The sequence below is a fragment of the Nylanderia fulva genome, unplaced genomic scaffold, assembly GCF_048542155.1.
Source record: "Nylanderia fulva isolate GAGA-0341 unplaced genomic scaffold, ASM4854215v1 Scaffold44, whole genome shotgun sequence".
Lineage (NCBI taxonomy): Eukaryota > Metazoa > Arthropoda > Insecta > Hymenoptera > Formicidae > Nylanderia > Nylanderia fulva.
In genome coordinates, this window is record NW_028190521.1 from 1,113,212 (window position 1) to 1,134,238 (window position 21,027).

At 31.9% G+C, this 21,027-nt stretch overlaps 1 long non-coding RNA gene across 2 annotated transcripts in view; it reads left to right on the forward strand.

The window, feature by feature from the left end:
• Positions 1 to 3,771: 3,771 nt before the first annotated feature.
• The window catches only part of LOC114929411 (uncharacterized), an 86,918-nt gene continuing 69,662 nt past the window's right edge, over positions 3,772 to 21,027 (forward strand). The window contains exons 1-2 of one of the 2 annotated variants that reach the window (XR_014925591.1): positions 3,772 to 4,222; positions 4,500 to 5,032. This is a non-coding gene — a long non-coding RNA (uncharacterized LOC114929411). Of the gene's footprint in view, positions 4,223 to 4,427; positions 5,033 to 21,027 lie in introns of both variants that reach the window. The other variant, XR_003819244.2, reaches the window with a different exon arrangement.

Sequence of the window (21,027 nt, forward strand, 5' to 3'; positions counted from 1 at the left end):
CAAGCTTGGTGCGAAAAGCGCGCGTACATTGTAGGCATTATTTATGAGCCTGATTTTCACCTGAGTTTCGCCAAAGTGTATATGAGAAGTGTAAGATATTTTAATGCAGGGAAAAAAAAAATTACATGCAGATTCATACATTTAAAACACATAAAAAGCAAAATGCACACGCAAACGACTCATATTAATTTTTTAACATTAATGTAAGCATTGTTTATAAAAAAAAAAATAAAATAATTACATCGAATTTTTTCAAGTGAAAAAAAATTTGTTAACTTGACCAAACCTTTCAACTAAATATTATTTTGTTAATTAAACATATAAAATTACTTAGATTAAATATAACGTAGGCATTATTTATATATATATATAGTTAATTGTTTCACATTATATCATGTCACATTTTAAGATCAGAAATTAAGTTTCTATTGTATATAGAAAGTTGTGTTTTAGCACTTGATAAGGGCCGAAACCCATGGCCGAAACGTCGTGAATATTAAATAAAGATTATTAAATAGCCAGAGTTGGTTGATTAAATTACTACCATTTTTATTATTTATGAGCCTGATTTTCATCTGAGTTTCGCCAAAGTGTATATGAGAAGTGTAAGATATTTTAATGCAGGGAAAAGAAAAAATTACATGCAGATTCATACATTTAAAACACATAAAAAGCAAAATGCACACGCAAACGACTCATATTAATTTTTTAACATTAATGTAAGTATTGCTTATAAAAAAAAAAATAAAATAATTACATCGAATTTTTCCAAGTGAAAAAAAATTTGTTAACTTGACCAAACCTTTCAACTAAATATTATTCTGTTAATTAAACATATAAAATTACTTAGATTAAATATAACGTAGGCATTATTTATGAGCCTGATTTTCATCTGAGTTTCGCCAAAGTGTATATGAGAAGTGTAAGATATTTTAATGCAGGGAAAAGAAAAAATTACATGCAGACTTATACAGATTTAAAACACATAAAAAGCAAAATGCACACGCAAACGACTCATATTATTTTTTTTAACATTAATGTAATAAGCATTGTTTATAAAAAAAATAAAATAAAATAATTACATCAAATTTTTCCGAGTAAAAAAAAATTTGTTAACTTGACTAAACCTTTCAATTAAATATTATTTTATTAATTAAACATATAAAATTACTTAAATTAAATATAACGTATTAAGTCTAACAATATTTATATTTGCGACTTAAATATTAATATATGTTCAATTAACAAAATAGTAATTTAGTTGAAAGATTTAGTCCAGTTAACAAATTTTTTTTCAGTGGCACGAACGAACGACTTAAATTAATTCTTTAATGTCGCGTTCTTTGATTGCGTGATTGAAATAATTTGCAGACTACTGCATTGTTCTCTCCGGCTGGCGATGTATGCTCGTCAATTGGCCTCAATCAATTAAGCACCCCCGACAAAGTATTGAGTTACCGTATTGGATCTATTTGTATTAATCCTTTATTAAATGCAGCTCTTCCCGATTATGATTTATTAATAATTATTTCTTTTGTCGTGGTAGCCATCTCTAAAGCCCACGCAAACTACTTTGTTCTTGCGTTTTGCATTATATTGCAGTATATTATAGTATTTATATTATAAATAAAGTTTAATTATATAACTTTTGAATACGCGCGTTTGCCAGCTAGTATTTGCGGAGCAAAGCATTCCTGCATTGTTGTTTGAATAAAGGTATATCGTATATATCAGTCTCTCTTAGTACGCGTGTGCGTGCACACTATGAGACTATACATACACACACACACACGCATAAATATACGCACAATATGTAGATTTCCTCTCGTAAATTGCATAACGAAACCGAAGGATATACTGGAAAACTTTTAGAAATATAATAAAAAACCGCTTATTGTTAAAATCTAAAGAATTCTTACACATGTTTATGTACATTCGAAACGCGCAGTCAATGAATAAAGTAGACTTTTCGGTTTATTCATATATTTCGTGCACTTTAGTTTATTTCACAATAGAGACTAGTATTCATCAAACGCTTCTTTTCTTTCTTTCTTTAGAATACAAAAAATCATTCTATTCGTTTCCTATTCCTTTCTCTGATATACGCTGAGTTCCTTTTGCGCCTCGGATACCTGTAAACTGCAGTCTCAGTTGACAATACATCGCATATTTTCTCAGTCGTTTCACTTCTCTCGTGACAGTTTGATCTGGTGGTAGAGTTTAGCATAGCTAGCACATTTTTTACTCGTTTTATGTAAAATCAATGTCGAAAAAATACGAAATTAAATCTGAATGTCGAATGGACAATTAAATGAATTAAGTGTCCAAGTATTCGAATCATTGCAGTAAATTTAAATGTTTAATGTGTATTACGTAACATGGCAAGGAAGGCCTAAAGGCGCGTGAATGTGCTGCATACTTCAGTTTGTTCGAATCCTGCAAAGTGTTTTAGTCGTGAGTTGCGATAGTTTCGCTTTTTCGCGCAAATTAAATATTGGAAAATTAAGTGAATTAAGTGTCCAATAAGTGTTCGAATCATTGCAGTAAATTCAAATGTTTAATGTGTACCACGTGATGGGGCAAGAAAGGCCGAAAGGTGCGTGAATGCGCTGCATACTTCAGCTCGTTCGAATCCTGTAAAGTGTTTTAGTCGTGAGTTGCGATAGTTTCGCTTTTTCACGCAAATTAAATATTGGAAAATTAAGTGAATTAAGTGTCCAATAAGTGTTTGAATCATTGCAGTAAATTTAAATGTTTAATGTGTACCACGTGATGGGGCAAGAAAGGCCGAAAGGTGCGTGAATGCGCTGCATACTTCAGCTCGTTCGAATCCTGTAAAGTGTTTTAGTCGTGAATTGCGATAGTTTCGCTTTTTCGCGCAAATTAAATATTGGAAAATTAAGTGAATTAAGTGTCCAATAAGTGTTCGAATCATTGCAGTAAATTCAAATGTTTAATGTGTACCACGTGATGGGGCAAGAAAGGCCGAAAGGTGCGTGAATGCGCTGCATACTTCAGCTCGTTCGAATCCTGTAAAGTGTTTTAGTCGTGAGTTGCGATAGTTTCGCTTTTTCGCGCAAATTAAATATTGGAAAATTAAGTGAATTAAGTGTCCAATAAGTGTTCGAATCATTGCAGTAAATTTAAATGTTTAATGTGTACCACGTGATGGGGCAAGAAAGGCCGAAAGGTGCGTGAATGCGCTGCATACTTCAGCTCGTTCGAGTCCTGTAAAGTGTTGCGGTAGTTCCGCTTTTTCGCACTTCTTTTGTTCGTCGAAAGTGAAACGAGTGTCGGGCATATCGAATTAGTGCCGCGGATTTAATTACGAGTGTCGGTAGTGTCGAAAAAAGTGCCACATCTTCGTATAGAGAGTTAAAATTACACATGTACGAGATAACATCGCTCCAAAAATGTGTGCCGCTGCGCCTTCGGGACTTCGCTGCCTTTGGAAAATTTGGTCCGTAAAACGAGGTCCGGGAGAGGTCAGAGATAAAACGTTTTTCGCTACGACGACTTCATTGTTCTCCCCCGTTCGCCGGGGCCATAAATACACGGTACGTACTTTCTATAGATATGTGACAAAAATCGGGACGCGAATTTTTGGTTATATTATTCCATGAATATAGCCGCGCGTGTTAGAGCGCGGCCCGCCATTCGGCGCTGGTGGGGTGGTCACGTGGTACGCTTGAAAGGGGGGTGGTGGAGGGGGGCGCCGCGCCGACTAGGCCGAGTCCGCCAGCAGCGGCGGATCAGTTGCACGCTGCCGCGCACCGCGAGTTGTCATGTCGATGTCGAGTCTCTTGCTCTATCGTCTCCGATCGTTCGCATTAATAATGGAAACAAGTTGAAACATTGTCTGTGCGATATCGAAGATATCGGGAGTGCCGTTATTACATATCGTTTATTGTTATTCGGGGTCTCGAGCGGTTTCTACGGAAAGGATGCGCGAGTGAAATTATGTATATGCATCGATTTGATTTCGATAGTTGATAAAATATCGGAGTAATTTTCGATAATTCCGGTAATTCTTTTTTCGTCGAGTGATTTAAAGTTTGAATTGCATTCAGAATTTCGCGATTCATATTTCAATAGCAATATGATAAATCAATTTCAATATCAATTGTGATTATTGCAAATCGAATAAAGGAACATCATTTTTTCACGCATTGTTTAAGTGTTGGGAATTTTGGAAAATTTTAATTACTTTTACATTTAGAAAGTAATTTTTCTGATATTTTATAAGCATGCGCTGCTATTAATTTATGAATCTTTGAGTTACGAAAGTTTTTTTTTTTTTACATCATTTTATAAAAATGATAAAAACACATATTGAAGAAAAGATTGCAAAAAACTTGTGTTTTTATTTTTTTTTCTCTTACATTAGTGTCTTAATATAAAATCATTATTTTTTCTCTTACAATTAGTGTCTTAATCTAAAAAAATCAAAATTTCTTTTTAAATATCTGAACATAAAATCCCAAAATTTCGATTTGAAGCGGGCATTCGAAATTTCGAATGGAGTGCAAATCGTGTCGCGCTCGCGAGTGCTGGAAGCGAAATTCGCGCCTTCGGACGCGACGTGGGGGTCGAAAACAGCGGGGATTCCGAAGACAAGAGATCGCCGCGTGCCCTCGCACCTTTGGACGGCGCTACGCCTCGTTTCGCCGAGGAGAGATAGAGAGAGAGGTAGAAGTGCCCGGGGACGGTGGCCCGATGATTTAGAGAATCCCGCGTGTGAGTGACGCGGTGACGCGCGGACAATGCGCGGAATTTCGGTTTTGAATTTTGCGCGACGATCTCGTGACAGCGCGTCACGCGGCCGTGGATGCTGCCGCGCTTGGATATGTAGTGCCGTGGGTTGCAATGACGTTTGGCTTTGACCGAGTGGTCGTTAGAGTGGTCGGTATCTCTATCACCTCCTCTCCCGGGATTGGGAGATCTGATTTATGTTGCACCGGATGTGCCGAAGCCGCGTCGAATTTCTCCGCCGCGCCATCGACCTGGATTCATCGTCATCGAGATGATGATGGTGAGTTGCACCGTCGTCTTTTCTTCCCCAATATTTGCGAAGCCGAGGCGCTCTTACGGACGCGCGCGACGACCCACGTGTGCTTGCAGCTTCGATAGTATTTCGAGATTATTGTTGAATAATTTTTTTTTTTAATATACAGTGAATAAATGAGTAAACCAATTTTCGTCAATCTTTTTTTAGCTGGGTCTGTTTTTACGATATTACATGTAATTATAATATCTATATCTTGTATATGTACATATATAAAATATTTATTAATATATATAAAATATTAAATATATGTATATAGAAAGTATTAAATATATATAAAATATTTATTTTTTTAAATATACATAAATATATATATTAATTTTTATATAAATATTTAATACAATCTTTACGTAATATTTTTATTTGGTCGAGTTTTATACGTGTTTTACCTATGCAAGAAGCGTTTACTTATTTTCCTGTTCGCGTTTTTGTGCTCTTCGCGCCTCGAAATGCATACGTGTGTCTATCCGTGATCATTATCACAAGCTCGGCTATTCGGCTTCCGTAAACTTCGATTTTGTCTACTTTTTATATGAACCACCTGCTCTTTTCGAGCTTCCTTTTTATACACACATAAGAAAATAATATTTCAAATATTATCACAATTATGTTATTTAGCGGTGTAATATTAGAAAGATTATTACAATATATTTACGTTAGAATTGTATATCAATTACATAAAATTTTTAATTGAATTTTTTAACGTATTCGATTTTAATTTTATAATGAACCACATATCAATATAATAATTTATAATCATCAAATCAGGAATGAATATTAAACGAGAATTCGCGAATCCTTATCAAATTAATAATTTTTCTCGGACAAATTGACGATTTTCTTTTTTCAATGAATAAATTAATTGCTTGGATTAAGATATTTTTAAGTAAAGCTGCTAGAATAAAATCACAAAGGAACTCGTTTTGAATTAATACATTGGTTACATTTCTTCTTTTATTCTCCATTCCATTTAATGGAAAATAAAAATTTGAATGAGTAAAAAAAGTTGACGTTAAACAATTAACGCATTCTATTTGATGGGATTTTAATACGAATAATGAGATTCTCTCCCCCTCTTCTCCCCACGACATATATACCGCAAAGGTTACTTTATTCTTTCTAATTTTATTGATGACGTTAGAGTTCATATTAGGCGGATAACACATTGGATCGGCTTATTAAAAGCAAGTATATAATATGGCAAAAGAACAAATATATATTAATTATTAAATATTATATTACAATAAAGTTTTAATTATAGTAAAAATTTTATTTAATAGAATTTTTGTTATAATAATTTAATAACTAAATAAAATATTTATATATATTAATACACAAAATATAAATATATAAATTATTTAATTTTTAAATGTATATAAATATATTCTAATTTTTAGATAAATATTTAATAAAATTTTACGTAATATTTTTATTTCGTTACGTTTTATATGTTTTATATTGTTTCGGGCAAGAAGCGTTTAGTTATTTTTCTGTTTATACGCATTTTTGTGCTTTTTACCATGAAATAAACACGTGTGTCTATCCGTAACAAATTCGGCTACTCAGTTTCCGCGAACTTCGATTTCACCTACTTTTTGTATGGACATCTGCATGTTTCGAATTCCTTTTATACACGCATAAGAAAATCAAGAAATAATATTTCAAGTTTTTCTACAAGTATCATGTTATTTAATGGTGTAATATTAGAAAGAATATCGCAATTTATATTTACGTTAGAATTCGTATATCAATTACATAACATTTTTAATTGAATTTTAATGTATTTGAATTGAATTTTAATGAGCCACGCTCAATATTCTACCCATACAGCACAAAATATTTTTAAAATCTTTGAAAAATATTTCTTAAAAGATAAAATAATTCTCGAAAATATTTTTGAATATAGATTTAAACTATTTCAAAAACATGCGTATCAAATATTTAAGAAAATATTATTTGAGCGATAAAGAAGAACATTTTTTAAATTATTTTTCAAAGTTTTTTAAAATAGGTATTCTAAAAAATGTTATCACAAAAATTTATACATTATTTTAAAATATTCCTAAAACCATTTTAAAATGTTTTTATGCAATATTTTATAGAAATATTTAGAAATATTTTTTGAAAAGATTTATAATATTTTGTGCTGTATGGGTAATCAGGAATGAATGTTAAACGAAGATTCGAGTTCTTATCGAATTAATAATTTCTCTTGAACAATCGACAAAATTGCTTTTTTCAATTAATAAATTAATTACTTAGAGTAAGCAAGATACTTTTTAAGTAAAGCTGCCAGAATAAAATTACAGAGAAACTTGTTTTGAATTAATACATTGTTAGATTTATTCTTTTTAGTCTCCATTCCATTTAATGGAAAATAAAATAGTTCTGTTTTGCCGATTTTAAGTTAGGTTAGGTTAGGTTTATTTTTTATTGAATATACAGGTTGAAAAATCCTCCACAATAAAAGTACTGATAATAATGAATGGAGAGCGCTGTCCGGCAATTACTTTTTGCTGTTTTATGCCTCGACATCGATTCCGCACGCAANTATATATACATAATTAATTCAAGTACGAATCTTTTTATACAGGCTTTTAATCTAATTTTTCTTACTTCTGTATTATTTTTTCACGTCATCTCGATTGGGAGTGCCATATTTTGTGCACAAATAAACTGCAGAACTTTTGTATTAAATAAGTATTGTTATGAGCTGATGCAAGAGATCGATAAAAAACTGTAATTTTTTAATTTTTATTGTTTTTTTTATACGAATTTACAGCGCTCCCCGTTCATTATTATCAGTACTTTAATTGTGGAGAAGGATTTTTCAATATACATCTCTATAGCCAATAAAAAGGAAAAGCCCTTAAACTCAAAGTCGGTAAAACAGTCATGGTCAGCATTCCCTTAATGGAAAATAAAAATTTGAATGAGTAAAAAAGTTGACAAAAGTTAAACAATTAATTCTATTTGATAGGATTTTAATAGGAATAAAATCGACATTCCCTCTCTCCCTACATGACACCGCAAAAGGTCTCATTCTTTCTCGCTTTATTGATAATGTTGGAGTTAATATTATGCGTATGACACATATTGGATCTGTCGTCGGCTTATTTCAAGTCTGCTAAAAGCAAGCAAAGCGTAGGGGAGAAGGGCGCCGCGAATAAAGTCTCTCGATAGAAAAAGGGTATGTCGAGAGAGAGGAGGGTGAGATGTGGCGAGCGCCAGCCAGGGGGTTGACATAAAAGGCCAGCAGCCCCCTGTTCTCCACGCGAGCCTCGATTGTTTCGAGCAGAAGCAACGTTCATTTGTTTTTCTTCCTCGCTTTTTCCACTTTCGCTCGCGGCCGATTATTTCCACGAATCCACTTATTGTTAGCTCCGAGACTCTATATATGTATACCGATTTCTGATAAGACTTCCACGAACGTCGTGACTTTCCTCGTTCAACTTCTTTCGCACATAGTTCGTCCCCAAGACCGATCGCTCGTGAGATTTTTTTGCTACATATTTTAGTACGTATCGGAAAAATAAAATTCCAGAAATATTCTAAACGTTTTTACGACTGTCATACATTTAACGTAATGCTATTTAGAATATATTGAAAAATATTTATACTAGCACGCAGTTTTTGTATAACAATTCGAATTCTATACTCGGGAAAAAAAGAAAGAGGGACCATAAATTAATTGTAATTAATATATTTTATTTAATGTAAAACAGATTTACATAAAATGTTTTTTAAACAATATGCTATGGAAATTTTAAAAATATCAGAAATATTTAAAACATGATTTATGTGAGATTTTTTTAACAAAATTTAATTATATAGTGAAGAATATATTATGCAATATTTATAGAATATTTCAACTTTCACATTCGCGAAAAAGAGAGAGAAAGTATAAATTATTTATAATTAATGTTTTATATAATGTAAATATATTTTTAACAATATATTAGAAATTGTATAAGTATTAGATAAGAAATATTTAAAACATTGTGAAATTCTTTTTACAAAAATATAGTTAAAGGTAAAAATAAATTATACAATAATTTTATCTTATATTTCTATACTTTTTGGTGTATGATTTAGAATATTTTCTGCACACTAAACAACATGTGTTAATTAATTTACATATAATTAATTAATTAGAATATGTTTGCATATAATTAATTAATCAGAATATAATTTATATATTCTTTTTAGTCTTCTTAACTTACACTCTCTCTTTATTCTAACTAATAGGAATATAAAACACTTTCCCTTTCTTTTGCGAGTACAAAATTGGAGAGTTAAATGATCGCGAGGAGTATGAATAGATTTTTGAAGTAACAATAAGAAAAAAATTCTTCCATGTCGTGTCTAGGTGAAAGAGACAGCCACCTGTGCACGTGCACTTATATATATATATATATATATATATATATTATATATATATATATGTGTGTACAATATATATATATGAAAGCTGGTTTACACGTGGGCGAAACTCGCAGTTGGCGCTTTAACAGGAGGATATCGAGCTATAGTAAATTTCAAGATGCGGTAAATTCCGCGAAAGAATGATATCTTTGCGAATTTAGCGATATCGTCATCGCATTACGAAATCTTTTAATGGCAGAAGCATATGTTGCGGAACTATATATGATAATTTCTATTAGGTAATAGAGGAGATGATAGATTGATATTCACAGAGTGATCATTTCGGTAATGAAATCGAACCAAGAATATGGCGCGCACCGGTCGGTCAATTAAACGGTATCATCTGCAACCGTGAAATTTCGAGCGGTTTAATCGTAACAGCTGACAGACACGATGCGCTCTAATTTCCTCATCCGTGAGTAGGCAATATGGTGTGTTTACGGATGACCGCCGATTAATAAGCTCATCATTATATAAACGCTTTAACATTTTTATATATGTTACATATATTATGTAATCAATATTAATTATATATTATATAATTATGCATATCTATATGTGATCTATATCTATATCTATAAATAATATATAATGATATATTATGTAATTATATAATATAATTAATATTAATTAATATCTATATATAGTACCTATAAATAGGTACTATATATATATATATATATATATATATATATATATAGTACCTATTTAATATATAGCGCTTTAACATTATTTTCTTGCTACACTAAAATTTTATCAAGACTATTATTTTAATTTTTCAATAAAAATATGCAGAGATTTATTCTTAGAATTTACTCCGAAAATCATAATAATCGTGGGACAATATGTGATTGAAAGAATTTTATAAAAGTAATTAATATTTACCACGATAAAAAATATTAATATCTACATCTACCACAATAAGGAAAAAAATATGTTCGATTAATTTTACTATGTACATAGTGAAATAATATTATTTTTTATTGTGATAAGTATTTATAAAAAAATTCTTATAAAATTTTTCTAATACTATATTTTTACACAATTACTACACACATGATTTTCAAGATAAATTCCGTAAATATTCTTAAAAAAATGTATAACAATAATAACGATATGATTTCTTTATTTAATTTTACGATAGAATCTCCTATTTTTTTTTATAATTTTTTTATTCTGAGAATCTACCACAATAAGGAAAAAATATGTTCGATTAATTTTACTATGTACATAGTAAAATAAAACTATTTTTTATTGTGATAAGTATTTATAAAAAAATTCTTATAAAATTTTTCTAATACTATATTGTTACACAATTACTACACACATGATTTTCAAGAGAAATTCCGTAAATATTCTTAAAAAAATTTATAACAATAATAACGATACGATTTCTTTATTTAATTTTACGATAGGATCTCCCATCTTTTTATAATTTTTTTCCGAGAATAATACTATTTTTTATTGTAATAAATATTTAATCCGAAAAATTCTTATAAAATTCTTCCAATACTATATATTACCCCACAATTATAACACACGATTTTCAAGGTAAATTCCGTAAACAATATTCTTAAAAAATCTTATAACAATAATAACGATACGATTTCTTTATTTAATTTTACGATAGGATCTCCCATCTTTTTATAATTTTTTTCCGAGAATAATACTATTTTTTATTGTAATAAATATTTAATCCGAAAAATTCTTATAAAATTCTTCCAATACTATATATTACCCCACAATTATAACACACGATTTTCAAGGTAAATTCCGTAAACAATATTCTTAAAAAATCTTACAACAACAATAACGATACGATTTCTTGATTTAACTTTACAACGCAGGACCTCCGATCTTTGTATTTCCATAAATGTTCTTCTCGATCGCGATCGACCAGTTCTTTATCTCCGACAGAGAACCGATGATAGGACACCCGATCGGCGATTACTATCGGCGAAATCCGCGGAGCGTGGAGAGCGCGCGAGATATTCTTGCACAATAGCCGGCGTAGTTACCGGGCATGCACATGCAGATGTAATTCAGCAAGTAGATCGAGCAGCGACTCATTAGCCGCGATTCAGATTCTTGCCTGCGCGGTGCCGAGCTCCTTTTCCCGAGCGCCTTCGAGTTCGGGTTCCGCGTAGCACGTGGCGCGCCTCCTCCGTCTCTCTCTCCTTACTCTCGATCGATTGCTCGACGCTTTGAATCAACGGCGCGCGCGAAGCACGCGGGGATGATGACGTGCGCTCCCTCTCTCTTTCGCTCTCTTTCTCCGCTCCGCGGCGCGACGAGCGAGCGGGCATATACGGAATAAATCGTGGCTTCGTTACACGCGACTCGAAGGCGGCAAACAAATAGGGTTAATTCCACGTGCGCCCGGTAGCCTGAATACGTCGTTTCCGAATGGAGGTAATTCCGGTGACAATGTGGCCTTTGATTTCATAGAACCGCACGGTCGAACGACCACCGCCACCCTCTGTCCTCCACCCTTCGTCCTCTCCTTTCCTCCTGCGCGTTTCCAACTTCTCATCCTCCTCGACGTTCTCCTCTCATCCCTCTCTTCGCGAAAGCGCCCTGTTTCATCCTCTCTCTCTCTCTCTTTCTCTCTCTGAAGCGCGAATATACATATAATAAAGTAAAGCCAGCCACCACCGCCTGGCTCCGGCCAGCCCAGGCGAAAAGACTTTATTCAGTAACTAGCGATTCATACGAAATCGCGAATCCATTTCTGCTCGGCTTCACTCCCGCGCTCTCTTCCGCCCTTCGCCCCCTTCGTTTCCTTCTTGTTCGCCTCTCGGTCGCGGCCGGAAGTCGCGAATGGCGAACTTTCAATGGTCTGTCGGCTGATCGTCTAGGGAGTATAGATAGCGATCGAAAATATCCGATGTTTCGATCAGACTTTTGCGATACATTTCTTTTTTTTTTTTTTGTTTTGTAAAAAGAAGTATTAATAACATTTTTTATTAGACACGTTCCTTCGTGAATTCAAAAATATTTTTTAATAATAAAAAGTAGGAATAATACACAGTTGAAAAATTTGTGTTAAATTTAACAGATATTGCACTAAAGAAAAAAAAAGAGTTGTTAACTTGATTAAATCTTTCAACTAAAATTATTATTTTGAACATGTTTTAGTATTTAAGTCAAAATATACCTTTTGTTAGATTTAATTTAATTTAAATGTTAAATTAATAAAATAATATTTAGTTGAAAGGTTTAATCAAGTTAACAAATTCTTTTTTTCAGTGCACATAACGGTCTATGCAAATTTTTGTGTCAATTTAACATAATATGGATAAGTATATTAAATAAAGACAAACACTGTTTTAATATTTTAACATAAAATAAATGCTAAATTTCAAGTAATTTAAAATAAATTTTGAGAAAAATTAACATAGTTTTAATGTAAAAATTAATTAAAAAAATATGTTCTTCCCTATTTATAAACTAAAGTATAAACACTTTTTTCTGTAAATTTTAACAGATAAATCCTGTCACTAAACTAGAACATATTTATTGTGTAAAATTAAAAAGAGATGCACATTGTGTTATTCGTACATCTTTTTTCAGTTGTTTTAATAATTCAATATTTAAGTTAAATGAATACAATAGCGTTATATAAAATTAACACACGAATGTATTAAATATTTTGCGCAAAAATTTTAACGGGGATCGTTTTTACCAAGCAAACACAAATTTTCCTACTGTGTAATTTTTAAGTATACAGTTTAGGAAATTTCCTGTTAAATTATAGTCAAAAATATTAATTACCATAGAGAGCGAAATTTCAGGTGTAATAGAGAGGACATCTGAAAAAATTTAACTAGCTGATATTTTTTTCTTTTTTTTCCGTGTTTTGCGAAAAGCGTGAAGACTTGTTTACGTCAAGTATGGGAAGTCGAAGCTCTCTCTCTTTCTCTCTCTCTCTCTCTCTCTCTCTCTCTCTCTCTCTTTCTCACTCTCGGAAATGGATCGCGTACGTCTGGAGGGCGAGAGCCTCGAACAAATCGTCTCTCCCTGGGAAAACGGGCGAACGCTTTCTTCTTTAATGCGGGTGAAATTGTATCGCTCTCACGGTGGTAAATCTACATATTATGCCGAGTAATGTAGAGGGTTTCGATATACTTTTATATCGATCTTGAGCTATCAAACCCGGCGAGAGATGAGAATATTTTCGCGCAAATCCGGAGGTGAGAGAGATCACATCGTATACATTCTCGTTTAAGTTTCCTGGGAGGGGATGTAAACGTCTTGAAAACACATAAAGTTGTCGTAATTTTTCTATTCACACATCTCATTTTCACCTCGTCAGAAGCGTATAATCAAGATTCGCGCGTGCAATATTTTTTTTCTCAACGTGAATATTCATATATACGACACGATGACACGATGCGCGCTTTTTAAGGGGATCCTAAGCTAACCTAAGTTTCAATCCTGTTTTATCGACAAAATGTGAGGTTAAATTCAATTATAAATCTATTTATTGGCTATACGGATTGTTTTTTACCTGAAATTAGAAGAATTCAAGAATTCTGCAACCTAGATATATGAGACTATACAGATTGATCAATCTTTTTCCTGTCCAAATGAAAGTATTAATATTAATAAATTGCGAAGTGCTCTAATTTCAGGAATCTAACTTCACATTTTGTCGATAAAACAGGACTGAAACTCAAACAGGACGTTTAGGTTCCCCTTAATAAGGATGTCATCGGTTATTAACGCTCTTCCTAGTTGATTTTTCTCGTCGCGGAGCGTCTTGAGAAAATTTCCGAAAAGAGCTTTCCGAGGTGCTCGCATTACCTCAGTATATGTAGACGATAAAGAGGGTGACGTCGCGGGGGGTTGGAAAGGAAAAAGGGGAAGGAGGGAGGGCGAACGTTGTGCTAAAGCGGGAAGAACGTGAAGTCAAGGGAAGAGTTTTCGCCGCATTCGGTACTCCTCCGGAGCTTGGAAATATTTCCGAGGATTCAGCGAGTTTATTAAGGCTATTCAAAGCGCCTCTGCTTCTGAGACAGCATTGTGGATACAATTTAGTCTTATTCATCCCTTCGCGGATGTCTAAATATTTTCAACCCTCACCCGCCCCGCCTCTTTCCCCCGTTTCCTCTTATCCTCCCCTTTCTTTTTCCCTTCCTCTCTATCTCTGTCTGTGCAATTCTAAGTTCTATGGAGCCAACCCTAGTTTGTAACGTTTTATCTCGCACTAATGGCGATGTATTCGTGCCACGACAACCCGCAATTTCGACGCATCCCGATCGGTTAAGCGATCCAACTGCGATGAAACGATTCTGCAACCTTTCGTTGTCGTTTTTTTTTCTTTTTCGGTGATATTAAGAAAGTAAAATTTTATGTTTGATTATATAGATTTATATCGAATGTATATTTAAAAATTTTTTAATATTATAAAAATGTCAAATTTTTGTAGAAAAAATAAAAATGACTGAAATTTTGCAATTTGAATGAAAGGATTCTGCAACCTTTCGTTGTCGTTTATTTTTTTCTTTTTCGGTGATATTAAGAAAGTAAAATTTTATGTTTGATCATATAGATTTATATCGAATGTATATTTAAAAATTTTTTAATATTATAAAAATGTCAAATTTTTGTAGAAAAAATAAAAATGGCTGAAATTTTGCAATTTGAAAGAAAGGATTCTGCAACCTTTCGTTGTCGTTTATTTTTTTCTTTTTCGGTGATAAGAAAGTAAAATTTTATGTTTGATCATATAGATCTATATCGAATGTATATTTAAAAATTTTTTAATATTATAAAAATGTCAAATTTTTGTAGAAAAAATAAAAATGGCTGAAATTTTGCAATTTGAATGAAAGGATTCTGCAATCTTTCGTTGTCGTTTATTTTTTTCTTTTTCGGTGATAAAAAAGTAAAATTTTATGTTTGACCATATAGATTTATATTGAATGTGTATTAAAAAATTTTTTAATATTATAAAAATGTTAAATTTTTGTAGAAAAAATAAAAATGGCTGAAATTTTGCGATTTTATTCTCGAAATATATATACAAAAGCGACGTTTCGACCGGCACGCTTTACCTGTCTCATTGTCAGGATAAAATTAATTTTCACTCTTTTTTCCCCTGTCTTAGGCAATTTCTTCGGCTTAAACGATTCTTTCTGAAGGTAGTCACGCCTGTCAACGGTCCATTGTTGTGGTGGATAACGTGTTATGTAAAACGGGTTCCGCCGCTTTATTCTGCCACTAATCTTGCCCTTTACTTCTTTAGTCTTTCGCTGAATAGTTTCGTGTAGCATGGGACGACAATCGAAAGCATTAACTTTATTATCTCGGTATAGGCTAAGACTTTTATATTTTTTTTCTAACTGATTTTTTTAGATACAAAAAATTTCGAGCAGTGATAAGTTTATCTGTTAAATTTTGATTAAATTTGCAGAAAAATTGTCTGTTAATAATAAAAAAAATTATTTACCCATAAAAGAATGCTAGCCTAATCTAAAAAGATTATTATAGAATTTTTTCTTACTTTTTGTGTTTGCAAATTTAATTTAGATTTGTTGTATTTATAAAAATTCGATTTTCAACATTAAAAAAAAGATTTCAACATTAAAAAATATTTTTCTCTACGGTTATCTCTTTTCTGATTATCATATAAATTATATTTTTATCAAATCATTTGCTTTTATATACATATAATAAAAAAATTTTTAAACTATAAAAAAATCAGCTACTTTAAAAGATTATGATAAAATAATTTCTTCCTTACCTTTTGTGCTTGCGTTAATCTTAAAAAATTTTTTGTATTAAAAAAAATTCCATTTTCAATTTTCAACGTCAAAAAATTTTTTTCTCCTAACAAATTATCTTTTTATCAAATAACAAATTACATATATTTTTATCAAATCATTTGCTTGATATCAATCAAAGGGAACGTAACTTTTGGCCATTTGGACTGGATTTCCTAAATTTAGTGTACGTTTACTTTTGTGCAAAACGAGGCACGTGGAAATATCTGAAGGACGTTGCGTCTCTCTCTCTTTCTCTGTCCTCTCTCTTGTCTCATTTGAGAAGGAGTTGTGACGATCTCGCTGCTCTTTGAGTCACTCTCGCTTTGCGCATTGTTTACAGAGTGATGAGTCTTCACACTGGCGCGAGCGCGCCTCTGCTTTCTTCCTTTCTATCAGTCTCCCTCGGTCCCATTTCATTCCATTCTTCCGCGTTCCCGCCATTGTTCCGTCTTTCCTTTTATACGGAATAAAGTATCAAGCGGCCGGGCACAATGTACCCCTGTCTTTCTGGGTTTCCTTTATCTCTCTTTCTTTCTTCGTCACCCTACGCCCACGCGTCTTTTGCGAAATCTTTGCGACCTATCGTCGCTACTTCTCTCATTGTCGCAAGGCCGCTTCTTTCTCTCTTTTTTCTCTCTTTCTCGGTATCAGCTTTTCATATCTGTCAAACGTTAGATGGAAAATGTTATTAGCTTCCAAATTGATTGAATCATACACGTTCGCAGGACTTTTTTCCAGAACGGAGCGCATAATTAAATTTAAAAAAATTTTTTTATTATTTTATTATTTTCCTTTTTTTTTAATTAAATGCACAAATAAATTCCAGTGTTTGTTTCAAAAGAAAAGCAAATGATTCCAAGGGGGGAGGGGCAAATGAACAAATCATTTGCATAAAGTGTATTTCCTTATTTTTTAAATACTACATTATATATTTTATTTCCGAAACCATTCATTTGTATTCTAACAGATGTAGAGGGATTCGTGTATGAAGTCATATCGTCATCTTTCTAACTGGCAGAGTTGCCAATATAATCGTGCCCTATCATCTTGTTTAATAGCCCCGCTGAGTAAGGCTCTCTATATAAGCGTAACATAAGAAAAGGTGGGACCAACTGCATTTTCGACTCATCCCCAGGGATGATTTGACCGAATCCGCGTAGGGGTGCCTCGGAGCGAAGGGTTCGTGCGACCACCCGAGTTGTAAAAGTCAAAATTAATCGATGTAAATGAGAAGCGATATTTCCAAGTTGATTATTTCTTCGACATTCTTAATCGCTTATTATAAAGCTGAATCGGCGTCATTGATTGACCGATAAAATTAATCGACTTAATTTTATGTAAATATTTATTGACAGTATTTCTAAGAAACGTCGTTACAGAGCTTTAATATATCATCCAGCTGCAAGTTTGAATTTGAAAACGCGATTTAAGAAGATAATAATAATAGAGTTAATTAATAAAATAATAAAATTTTTATAGAATTAATTTTATATACCTATACATATTTATTGACAGTACATATAGAGTTTTAATATATTATTGAGCTGTAAATTTGAATAAAAAAATGCTATTTAGGAAGATAATAATAATAGAATTAAATAATAAAATTATGCAATTTAATTTAATATACAGGATGTATCTAAATAAGTGCGAAAAATTTTAAGAGATGATTCTTTGTTGAAAATTAAGGGGGGTTTCTTATATGAAAATATAATCTTATATATCTCTCCTTGAAGAGTTACACTTTTCTAAAGAGGGAAGTAAAAATTAAGTTTTTATTTTTTTTTAATATTAATAAATTCTTATTATTAGTGGAAAGTATCCATTCAATTTCATTTTTTTCTAACTTGTCTGAAATTTGAGAAAAAAAATAAAAACTTAATTTTTACATAAATCAAATAATTTTTAACGATCTAACTGGCATAAAAAAATATATTTATTATTGGTTAGACATCAAATAAAATTAAGGACGACGTTTCGACCCTTGTTTTGGGTTCTTCTCAAATCTAAAAATTACAAACAAAAAATATATATCATATTTACGAAATAATATAAATCATAGAATGACAATTTATATAATAGTCATTTAAAAAAATTTAATTTTATTTGATGTCTAACCAACAATAAAGATATTTTTTTATGCCAGTTGGATCGTTAAAAATTTAATGATTTATTTTATTAATCACTGGCGGAAAAAAGGAATTACTACTTATTATTTTAATTTTTATCTTCTTCTTTTATGAAAAACCTTTCTTTAATTTTCGACAAAGGATCATCAAAATTTTTCTACATCCCCTGAGGAGTTACACTTTTCTAAAGAGGAAGATAAAAATTAAGTTTTTATTTTTTTAATGTTAATAAATATCCTTTTATTAGTGGAAAATATCTACCAAGCTTCATTTTTCTAATTTGTCTGAACTCTCCTCAATTTTCGATAAAAAATCATCTAAAATTTTTCTTTTTATTAGTGGAAAATAAGAATTTTATATAGTTTTTATTTTTTTTTTAATATTAATAAATATTCTTTCTATTAGAGGAACATATTTACCAAGTTTCAATTTTTAATTTGTCTGAAATTTGAGGAAAAAAACTTAATTACTCCTCAGGGAGGAATATAAAAGTATGTTTTTATAAGAAACTTCCTTCAATTTTCGACAAAGAATCATCTAAAATTTCTCGCACTTATTTAGATACATCCTGCATAAATATTTATATCGATAGTATACAAATGTCATCGCGGAGCTCTAATACACCACGGGACTGAAAGTTTGAATGAAAAACACGCTGTTTCTACAGAAAGACAATAACAAGCAATTTTGTTCTTCGAATTGTCGCGATAATAGAATATCTTACTTGACGTTTCGCGCACTTTGCGCATTCAGCGTCGCGATAACACATAAGCCGAGAGTCTCGTCGGCTTTTTTTCGCGTTACCGTCGATGACTCCCCCCTCCCTCTCCCCCTAAGCATTATCGGTGCCGCCGTCGCCGCTGACCCGCGGGTGGACGAGGGTGGTCCCTGAATAACCAAGTAAAGAATCGCGGAAAGGAAAGGAGATGGTGGCGGGCATCGCGAAGAAAGACAGAAAGAGTGAGGGAGGGAGCGAGAGGGAGGGAAGAAAGACCAAGTCTAAAGAGACCGAGACGCACACGATGCCGGGGCGCCTGTACCGGTACATTCACGTACACGACGCCGCGTGACGTCACCGCATTGTTAAACGAGCAAGCATTGTAGTCACTATTGTGAGTCTCCGCCATTATTCTAAGACAATCGTCCAACACAATGAGAGCTATGGGAGGATGAGTAGAGAATCCTCTCCCCTCTCCTCTCTCGCTCGCTCTTTCGTCTCCAATCCTCCCCCTCCCGCCCATCTACCCCGATTTCTTTCCCTTCTTCATATGTTTTTTCTACTTGTGAATAAAGTTTTGTAGTGTCACGTCGGGGAGGGGATTCCGAAAAGAGTGGTCAGTTATTCATCTCTGTAGAAAAGTCTAACTCCTCAGGGGATGTACAAAAATTTTAGACGATTCTTTGTGTCGAAAATTAAAAGGGGGTTTGTTATATAAACATATTTTTTTCTCAAATTTTAGACAAATTAGAAAAATGAAACTCGGTGGATATTTTTTACTGATAAAAAAGATATTTATTAATATTTTTTAAAAATGAAAACTTGATTTTTACCTCACAGGGGGTGTACAAAAAATTTAGGTGATTTTTTGTCGAAAATTAAAGGGGGGTTTCTTATATAAACATATATTTTTTTTCTCAAATTTCAGACAAATTAGAAAAATGAAACTTGGTGGATATTTTTCACTAATAAAAAAGATATTTATTAATATTTTTTAAAAATAAAAACTTGATTTTTACCTCAGGGGATGTAAAAAAAATTTAGGTGATTCTTTGTCGAAAATTAAAGGGGGGTTTCTTATATAAACATATATTTTTTTTCTCAAATTTTAGACAAATTAGAAAAATAAAACTTGGTGGATATTTTTCACTAATAAAAAAGATATTTATTAATATTTTTTAAAAATGATAACTTGATTTTTACCTCAGGGGGTGTAAAAAAAATTTAGGTGATTCTTGGTCGAAAATTAAAGGGCGGTTTCTTATATAAACATATATTTTTTTTCTCAAATTTTAGACAAATTAGAAAAATGAAACTCGGTGGATATTTTTCACTAATAAAAAAGATATTTGTTAATATTTTTTAAAAATGAAAACTTGATTTTTACCTCACACAGGGGGTGTAAAAAAAATTTAGGTGATTCTTTGTCGAAAATTAAAGGGCGGTTTCTTATATAAACATATATTTTTTTCCTCAAATTTTAGACAAATTAGAAAAATGAAACTCGGTGAATATTTTTTACTGATAAAAAAGATATTTATTAATATTTTTTAAAAATGAAAACTTGATTTTTACCTCACAGGGGATGTACAAAAATTTTAGACGTTTCTTTGTGTCGAAAATTAAAAGGGGGTTTGTTATATAAACATATTTTTTCTCAAATTTCAGACAAATTAGAAAAATGAAACTCGGTGGATATTTTTCACTAATAAAAAAGATATTTATTAATATTTTTTAAAAATGAAAACTTGATTTTTACCTCAGGGGGTGTAAAAAAAATTTAGGTGATTCTTTGTCGAAAATTAAAGGGCGGTTTCTTATATAAACATATATTTTTTTCCTCAAATTTTAGACAAATTAGAAAAATAAAACTTGGTGGATATTTTTCACTAATAAAAAAGATATTTATTAATATTTTTT